Raw genomic sequence first — 10,882 nt, forward strand, 5'->3', positions numbered from 1 at the left:
CAAGTTTTAGCATAGCCTTTCACTCGAAAAGCTTCGAAAAAACAATAAAAAAATATCTAGAACAACAATTTGAAAAAAATAAAAAAAGTTTTTATAAATGCGCTGATGGGATTATTAAATTACTACATTGGAATGTCACGCGATATCGGACAAAAACAATAATGAATGAATGTATGAATGAATGAATGAATGAATGAATGAATGAATGAATGAATGAATGAATGAATGAATGAATGAATGAATAAATGAATGACCAAACAGACCATATAATAGAATCTGATGAATGAAGAGGCAGTGATGACTGACTGGGGCAGAGGCAGTCTTCAAATTCAAATGAGTGAACAAATGCCTGCATGCGACCAATAATTCCTTAATCCTCTTTAATATCTGGAAGGGAGAACGGCGCCGCTTCCAATCAATTGCACTAACATACCCTCATGACACCACAATGTGAGGCAAGGAAAGTCGAACTTAACAAAGAGCAGGGTACATCTTCTCATCAATGCATGATCATTTATCAAAAATCTATGCATACATATTTACACATACTGCACTTATTCATACATACATACATACATGCGTGCATGCATACATACATACATGAATGCATACACCTATACATACATGCGTACAAACATCAATAAATACATGATATATAAATAAATACAGTTGTTTCCCGTGCTTTTAACTGATGTCTTTTTGGTGCCTTTCATTATCTATTTGATTTCAGCACATATATATATATATATATATATATATATATATATATATAAACGCGGGCTTTACGTTAATAAAACAAATTACAAGGCTTCGTCTTTGATGCCATCATCCGATGAATCTTATTTAGCAAATAAAAAAAATTGGTGATGAAATAAAATTCGAGGTGGATGTTATAGGTTTGAAAATTTTTTTTTCTAAAATTTATCTTCTGTCCTTACAGGCACTTGTACTGAGCTGGTCGTGTTTTGTCAACATGATACCGAAATATTTATTCAATATTTTTATGTAATTTTTAAAATTACATACTCAATTTACAGTTAAAAAATAAGGCTGCCAATTTTCGTTTGTTATTTTTTTTTAAATTGAAACGTTGCAAAAAAGAAACATTGCATTATTTCAAAAAGTTTGTCAGATCATTTATCAAGAGAGGCCAGTAGGAATGTTCAATAAATTTATCAGGACTGCTGACTGGACGGTCGAGTGTATGAAGTGAATTATAGGCAGCATGTTGGCTGATTAATCGACAGCATTGATGAAAACACGCACATGTGCTGTGCTCGCACCTCTCGCTCGTCTCATCGCACTCTTCTTATTATTTATTCATTCATCACATTCATTCTTGTTTTGTCTAGGTATCTTAAGTTAAGTTTTCTATATCTTTTATGTTCTATCAATAATTTGTAATAAACATTTTAATAAAAATTTCGTCGCTTTCTAAAGTTAAATTTTTCCTATTTTAAAATTCCAGGCTGCTCCGTCACAGGATGAATAATCATCATCACTAGCAGCCCACCTCAATCATGTGATCCTGAACGTGACTTGAATGATAGTGATGATGATGATGATGTTGACGATGATGATGATAATGATGACGAAGAAGATGACGATGATGAAGAAGAAAATTATGATGATGACGGTGATGATGAGAAAGACAATGATGACGATGATAATGATGACGATGATGAAGTTGATGATGGCAATGGCAATGTCCAAGATGAAAATTTCAAAGGCGAGTTTTGTTACTAACAACTTCTTGTTATATTGCTCAAATTAAAATAAAACTTATTTGAATGTAGCAGGCGTAATTGTGAAATGGATGAGCATTTCATTAAAAACGTTTGTAAGCCTGTGATTGTGATCAACATGTAATTTATTGAAACACTATTAAACGAAACATTCATCAGAACAAAAAATTAAGCAAATATTTTTATTTATCAATTTGCAAAACTGGTCAGCCATGAAGAGCGTGAACAGAACAACACATGAACAAGAACATTTGCAACGAACAGGTGTCGCATTTTGTTTCAGATGACAACTAACCAAATCTTATTACAAATCTTTCCATCCAGAAAGTTCCATCTATAAAGTTTCAAATGTAAATCTGACAAACGCTTCCAATAAATTTTTAAAATACTAATTTGCCGGAAAATTGTAAAAATTGGATATTAAAAAATTTTAAAAGTCTAAAAATCTCCCTGTCGAATAAACTTTGTTCAGAAAAAAACGGATGAAAAAAAAAAATTGATGAATGGATGAAAGAATGTATGAATGGATGGATGGATGGATGATTGGATGAATGTATGGATGGATGGGACAATGCTTCTCTGCGGAGAGTAACTTATTTATTCGAAGGACGCCTTGAGATTTCATGCAAGATTTAAGTAACACCACCACGAGAATTCAATAACTCTTTCATTTTACTTCTCTGATTGATTGAACGTTTGACTATTTGATTGATTGATTGCTTGACTTGTTCATCAAAAGAAGGATGAACGGTTGAACAGTTGCCGGCATCACAGAAGGTAATGAAATACTCCAGTGGATGGTGATACTCCTGAAGGTGGTGTAACAATATGCATTCATGGCATTGTTCTTGTGAAAACGCAGCTGCACACATTTAAAGTTATATTTGAAGTATGTTGTTTTTGTGCAATAAATTTTCAGTGGGGGCTTGAAGGACGAACGGGGATGTTCGCAAGCGAAATTTGAAATAAATCACTCAAAACCATCCAGGTACAAAAACACATCCAATATAAATATTATATTTATTTATAGTCGAATTAATTTTGACACGAAATTTCATCGTATTATCAGGAACTGTACTTTTGAACATCAACAATGAAAGAAGAGAAAAATTTGCATTTCTCAGTTATTCTGTATGGACTCATTTTTGTATACAACATACAAATTATCGCCAATAAAGTTCAACATACAACAAATAACCTGCAACAGATAACATGCAACATTTAACGAATCACGTACACAGGATGATATACAAAGACCGCACTCAGTTACAACGGCGCAAGTTAGTTCAAATTTTCATTAACACAACTATCGCAAATCATCGAGTGAAATTTTCAGAAAGTTACTAAATAAACTGCTGTTAAGTTTTAGAAACATAATCGTTGAAAAGAGCAAATATCACGTCATCAACGAACGCATTGGCAGAAGAAGAGAGGACGACATGGAAACAATAGCAAGCAGTTACAAAATTCTGCAGACCAAGGAATGAAGATTGATTGAAATGCAACTCAATAAGAGTCTGCAAATGCAATGTCCATTCTTCGTTAGGTTACACATATTATTTACTCTTAAAGAATTAAAACATCAAGTCCTAATGTTGAAAATAATTGAATTTTCTCCGAGGTTTTCAGGAGATTTATAATCATACAAATCATACATCGTCATCTTCTTCTGCTTTGCTACACAATTTTTAATAAAAAATAATTTTACTAATTAACACTTCTTTAAAAAAAGTGTTAAATTCCCATAATTTTTTCATCAAGTTTTTATATTAATGCATAAACCAAATAATTCAGATTTGGCTACTGGTAGTGGGCGATAGTATAACGGTAAAGTGCCTGGCACTGCTGTTGCAATGACCGCATTTGATTGCAAGGAGATCCCATCCCCGCTTATCTTATCACATGGCATGTGTGTGTATTTGTGTGTGTGTGTTTTGGTTATTTTTAAATTAATTTAATAAGTTCATTTTTAATTTTTTTTTTAAATTTTGAGACATTTCATAATTATAAATCTGATTTATTATGCAGAAGCTTGTTGTCATTATTATTTTTAAATTAAATATTTTTTTATTCAATTTTGTTAGTTATTTTGGCAGGATTGAACATTAACTGTTATTTACTCTGTTTTATGTTTTATTTTTAATTTATGTTAATTTTTAATTTTATTTTATTGCTTGATTGATGTGGATTTTTATGATGGCCTTATAAGTCTTTGTACTTCGGGTCTCCTTAACAAATAAAGAAAAAAAAAAATAAAATAAATAAGTAAATACATAAACAAATAAATAAAATGAAATAACTATTAAACAAAATAAATAAATAAACACATAAATAAATAAATGAATAAAATGAAATAATTATTAAACAAAATAATAAGGTTCATTTGGCTTTATCCCACATAAAAAAACAGCATGCCTTATTTTTCCGTGAAAAAACAAACATGAACGAACATTCGTCGCAGGACTGAGAGGACAACTATTTTGAAAAAAATGTGCCGATGTTTTTTGAAGTAAATTCCATGGAAATATATATTTGCATAATGCAATAAAAGAGAGTAGTGTTATGAAATTCCAAGTTGACAGCCTGATGTGCCAGCCAACGCATGATTTAATGCAGGCTCTCAACTAAACATTTACGTCTTTTATATTTACGTTATTTTATCATCATCATTAGCAGCAGCAGCAGAATGTAATCATCTTAATAAACAAAATAGCAAAATAAAAAGTATAAAAAACTGGATGGAATTTGTTGAAGTTGCTTACTAGTGTGGCAGAAATTAACAAAAGAATGAAAATAACTGGAATAATATTTAACAATTACAAATTTCATCATTACTGAAGGGCAGCAACATAACACATATTAATAAAATATATGGAAAAATATATTGATATATATTTGTTTATTCATGTAAAATGAACATACATATAGATTTAGCGTATAGATAAATGTAACAAATAGCAAATGTGGAGTCGTTGCATTGTGAACGTAGACAAAAGTGAAGATCATTAAAGGTGGCTAGTACATCAATTAGAGTGGAGACTTAAACCGACAGCTGAAGAGATTGAGTCGTAATGTGTGGTGGTGGTCACTGTTTCGCTGCTATGTTGTGACGATGGCATGACGAGAATTGCCCGGTTTCTGGTGTTAGGTGCTAGGTTAATATAAAATGATATTTATCAAAAAACAATCGTTAAACAATTGAGCATTTGAAAAATTAGAAACAAGTTTCAAATTAATAGAACGTCAGTTAAATAATTTTTAATTTTTATACAATCAACATAATAGATTACAAATTTATTTTTGGTCCCATCCGAGGTGACTTGTAAAAGTAGCAAAGTAAATAGTAAAAAATATCTTTGCTGTCACTATGATCTGAATCTGTGCCACTGTCTAAGAATCTTTTACAAAACAATTAAAATTATTAAACAAGTTGTCGGTTTTGTCCAACTTTATTTTACTTGCTGGCAATTTTAACGCTCCCCAAAACAAGAAATGTGTGCCTTCTTTGATATTGTTGATTCATATCAATTGTTAAATAATGATAGACGAATAATCTGGCTTAACCGCACCTACATACAGGCACACGAAATTATTATACAAAATTATTAGACGTATATAAGGGTTGTCATCATTGTTAGTTTTATGGTTCAACGTTCAATCATCTGAGCAGATTGCCGATGTTTGGATTTATGAGAGTTTGCGCTCACTGGGACATCGTAAAAAACTGGAGCCTCCGTGTTTAAAGAGAATAGGAACATCCGTGTTTAAAAACGGGAGCATCCGTGTTTAAAAAGAACGGGAGCATCCGTGTTTAAAGAGAACGGGAGCATCCGTGTTTAAAGAGAACGGGAGCATCCGTGTTTAAAAAGAACAGGAACATTAGTGTTTAAAAAGAGCAGAAACATCAGTTCGAAGTTGGTGTTCAACATTTTGACGAATATACAAAAGATCGTAAAGATATGGTGGTTGCTGATTATGTATCACTTGGTACGTTATAACTACAACTTTGAAAATGATTCGTTGGCGCATTGGCTGCCAGTGCAATTTAAGTAAACAGGATGATTTTGGTGCTTAATAAGATGCGTCTAGAATGAGTTTTGCGCTCTTTAGAGCAAGGAGATCGGATAGAGAGAAACTCATGTAGGATAGAGTCGCAATAATCAGCATAAGAAAGAACGAGTCGAGATAAAATTGATAATACTTCAATAGATAGGCAGCGTCGGATATGATGAATTGACCAAATAATCATGATTTGATCACAACACGGTAAAGATGTGATAGTTGAAAGAAAGTGTGAGATCGAAAGCAAACCCTACAATTTTGTTAGAATCTGAAATTGGAAAAGCAAAACCGACAATATAGACAACTGTTGATATTGAGCATTTTGAATTTGTTGACGATTGCCAAGAAATATGACTGACGATTTCTCTGGGTTCAATTGAAAATAGTGGCAAAGATGCCAGTCTTTAATAACTTTTGTGCAAGAGTTTAAGTTGTCAAGCTGAAAAATGATGTTCGATTTAAAAATGGCTGTATAGAGGCAAATATCGTCAGCATTGTGATGATAAAAAACATTAAGTTTTGAGATAATATCAGAGATAGGGGTGACATAAGTTGTGAAAAAAAAGGTGGCCGAGCACAGAGCCCTGTGGAACGTCAGCAGTCAAAAAGAGTGGAAATCAAGATTGTGAACCTAGTTTAATGTAATGATGGCGATCAGATAAAAATGACTTGAACCAGGCAAGAGCATGTCTCCTTATGCCAAATTTATGCTCTAATCTATAAAGCAACGCCCGATGGCAGATAGTGTCAAAAGCAGCATTTCTACTTTCCGCAGATGCTTATCATATTATCGTAAACGTGGATTAGTGCTGTTTCAGTTCAAAACCATGGTCTATAGGCTATTTTGAGGGTAGTAAATTTGGGAGATGAACTGATGTGTTAACGAGTTCTATACGCTCAAACAATTTGCATATTTTGGATATTGTGGGTAAATTTAAAACTAGACAATAGTTTGAAAGAATAGTGGGATTGTGATTGGGTTTTTCGATTAAAAGTAGAACTTTGGCAGTTTTGAACAAAAAAGTATAAGTGCTTGATGCCAAAGAAAGATTGGCAGGTTTTGCATAGATGGGGCAAAAAATAGAGCAAATCGTTTAAAAAATGGTGTTGTTAGATTGTCAAGCGGAAAGGTATTATTTAGCAAGAAACAAATGAGATTTAAAATTTTAGAGTCAGAGACAGTCAAAAATGGTTCATAAGAAGAGCCAAAATAAGGACGAGTACCAAAGAAGGAAATGTTTGGATCAGCAACAGCAGAAGCATTGGATTGATGGATAGTGTCAATTTTTGATTTAAAGTGATAAGCAAATGAAGTTACTGGAGTTTTGCGTTTGCAAAAAAAGAAACAGTTTGATAATAAATGTGAAAAAGATTATAAGTGATCGCCAAAGTTGACGAGAATTACAGGATGATGTGAGCTGACCCTCGATTAAATCTGCTCTTGATCTCATAATTAACATCTAAGCAGCTTCCTTGGCAATCTAATATTTTCTTCTAGTCTCAGCTGAACTTCCCGGCGGCATTTTCTATCGGGTTGACATTAGGTCTTTTTTGCTTCAACTGCAGTGTTCAGAAAACGATAATTGAAATGTAAGCCGCTTCTGATCAATGTAATTAAATAGAACATGTTTGTCGAGGATATTGTTGATAGAGGTTAATACGGCCATTGTAAAATCGTCAGTATCCTAATTGCTCGAGTGAAGTTCACGGATGCTTAAACAACGACGAGTTAAATTGACGGAAACAAAGACAATACCGAGTAATGATTTTTGGAGGTGGCTTGCTTGGTGAAATGTTAAAGACGATGAGACTGTGGTCGGAAATAGCACAATCATTGACTACTATATTTTTGACGATGTTGCGATGAGTATTTGTGAGGATGAATTTGAGGATACCACCGCAATTATGTGAATCGACAACCCTAAGGAGTTGATTAATGTAGTTGTTAATCGATGTCTGTTTGTTGACCAAAAGCGTTGAAGTCTCCGTCCGCATACGATAAACGGAAGGTATAAACTGATGATGAATTCTGTGTGGTCGTTGAACTAATTGATATCTGACCAGGCGGTCTGTAGATAGATGAAACTATGAATGACGATAATACTTAGTAAATTTTGTAGTCAAACTTTCAAACTTGTTGTGTACTGCCTTGATGGTGGTCTTAAGTAGATTGTTTTAAACAATAAAAAGGCCACCACTATATTTGTCATTAGAGAGTGGAATATCTTGGGCGTGCCAAACAACATAGTATAACGTTTCTGTTATAATGAAGATGTCAAGTTTTTCATCCGAAATATAATGTTGTAACAGAAACGATGCAGATCGCGAGGTCAGGTGGTCGAATTTTAGATTCGCTTGACGACAACTATCACTAGTTCCACGGTTTAACGATGTTACATTGTTGTAGATGACGAAACGTGTTGAACGCGGCTTCAGATTTTGTATCGGAAAAGAATTTTTCGCATAACCCTAAAACGGTGGAAGTAAGTCGAGTAGTTCCGAACGGTTTAGAATTGGAGACATAAGCGATATTAAGAAAAACCAGCATTTTGTTGAAACGATGTGAATTTTTCAACATTAAAATTATAACCGATTATAACAATTAATTTAACAAATATAAGTTACAGAGATTCAAAACATTTAGCAACCGCCGACAATTAGGAAGGATAAAATAGCAAAATATCTTAAAACACATTGGATATAAATATCTGCCGCATTGAAATCGGACCAATAAATCCCTTAGTCAAATCTTCCCTAACTAGGTCATCAAATAATTACATGTTTGAGGTCAAAGTCTCCATAAAAGATTACCAATTATTTGCACACAATGTTCGTACAAGGGGCCACAACTACAAGCTGACTAGATTCTAGCCATAAAGACTGCAGTAAATTTTTTTTTGAATAGAGTGGTGAGAGAATAGAACAAACTGCCTTCGGTCGCTGTTAATGCCATCTCTTTGAGCGGTTTCAAGTCAGCAGTCAATACTACAGTGACCCCAAGTTCAGCTTGATTTATGTACCTGTACAATTAAATCCATTTTGATTGTTGAATTTAAATTAGATTCGTTTGTCATTTATCGATTTATTTATCATCATTTTGGTTTTTGAGTATGCTCTTATATATTCACGTGTTTACATTCATTTCAATTCTGTTGACACCGTTTTTGCTAATATCATCTGATAAACTTTTATTTAAATTCGTTTTTTGATTTTTTTTTGTATTTTTTAGCGATGGGCTCTGTCTGTATTACTTGAAATAATAATAAATACACGACACGTACGCTCAACGTACGTAAAACAATATTAGCCACAGAATAACATTCCACGTTTTTTTAATTCCAAATTGTTATTATAACTTCTCTACATTATTTAATATACTTCACAAGGCAATTGATCTATTTTTTTAGTTCGGTAAAAAAACTTTGTATTTGTTATCTACTTGCACCTTAGTTTCCATTTATTTTAGATCACTCTTGAAAAATTTAAATTAGCGCTATAGGTAAATTGGCTTGAATTATATATATATATATATATTTATATTTATATATAGAGCTATATATATATATATATATATATATATAGCTTTTAATAAGCACGTGTTTAGTAACATGTACATTGTACACAACTTGAATGCATGTGGACGCGAGCGGTGAGCGTATTAGATTTTATGAGTTTTTGCGTTGAATGCACGAAGAACGAGTTGATGATGCTTTATGTTAATGTGTTTTATGCTTTAATCCCTTTATGTGCTTACTTATTTTAAATTTTTTTAGTCTTTTTTATATTTAATAAAATTTCGTTAAATGGTTTCAACATTTTGTTTGAAGGTGTGTAAAATAGAAAAAAGAATAAAGATTACGAGTTGCGGTGGCATTGCCATTTTTAGTTTTTATTACTGCTCACTGTTCCTGTTCGAAACAACGTTTTTCTAAAAATGATTAGTCATGTGGTACTTACAGACATATGTTGAAGTCGTATGGTCTGGGTGTGGGACAAAAGAGTTTAATTTTCGGGACTATGAAACGGTGAATAAGCAGAGCTGTTGATCTTTCTAGAAATTCTTATTTCGAATATTTGTGACCCTAATTATTTTTTTGCCAACAGAAACGAAACGTTTTACGATTTTTTGCATATGTGACGGTTTGGATAACAGTTTATCACGTGCAAAACTTTGGATAGCAATTTATATCATGCACACTGCATCATAACATTTTTTTATGTTAGCTTAAATTTCAACTAACTGTTAAGGTTTAACTGTACGTTAGAGATGTTCAGTTTAACGTTACAACAAATTTTCATTTACAAATTAATTTTATTCTGAAATTTTATTTAAAAGTCAGATTAACTTATCTCATCTTAATAATACTGAAACACATGTTTCTCTATGAAGCCATCAAGAACTACATGTATTTTATTCGCGGTAAGCAAAAAACTTGTTGTTTGTATCGATACATTTCGTTTTAAACATTAGTATTCAAAATGGATGCGTGCCCACTGCACAAGAACGTTTGTACGGCCAAACATGTCCTTATATCGATAAATGTTTGCGTCGTTCGTGATCACTCAGCTTAACGACTCGTCATAAGACTACGTATGAGCTGCATGTACATGTGCAACATTTATGTGGTTTGTCTACATAAACAATGCTTATATACAAGTTCAATATGACATCAACAAAATTTTTAAAAATTATCATCAACAATACATTTATTGCATGTGATTTTGGTGACATATGGCTTTACAACTTTAATCAGATCCTGCTAAGTTGATTGAATAACAAAAACTACGCGTGGAAACAACTCCGATTTTTATAGAATATTTTAATTATCGCCTGACGATAAAAGAAAACAATAAATCACAAACTTCAGCAACGACTTGAAAAATAGAGGAAAAAAAGAGCCTTCGCGTGGTAACAAAGAGACAATACAACATTTTGAAAAAAATTGCAAAAATTTTAAAATCAGATAGCAAGAGCTTTTTTTTAGCTAAATAAGAATTAAGCAAATAAGAAAATACACAGTGGCTGCATTTTAATACTCTGACAAAAGTTGTTGAAACATTTGAAATTTAAAAAA

This window comes from Helobdella robusta, assembly GCF_000326865.2.
Source record: "Helobdella robusta unplaced genomic scaffold HELROscaffold_35, whole genome shotgun sequence".
Taxonomy (NCBI): Eukaryota; Metazoa; Annelida; class Clitellata; order Rhynchobdellida; family Glossiphoniidae; genus Helobdella; species Helobdella robusta.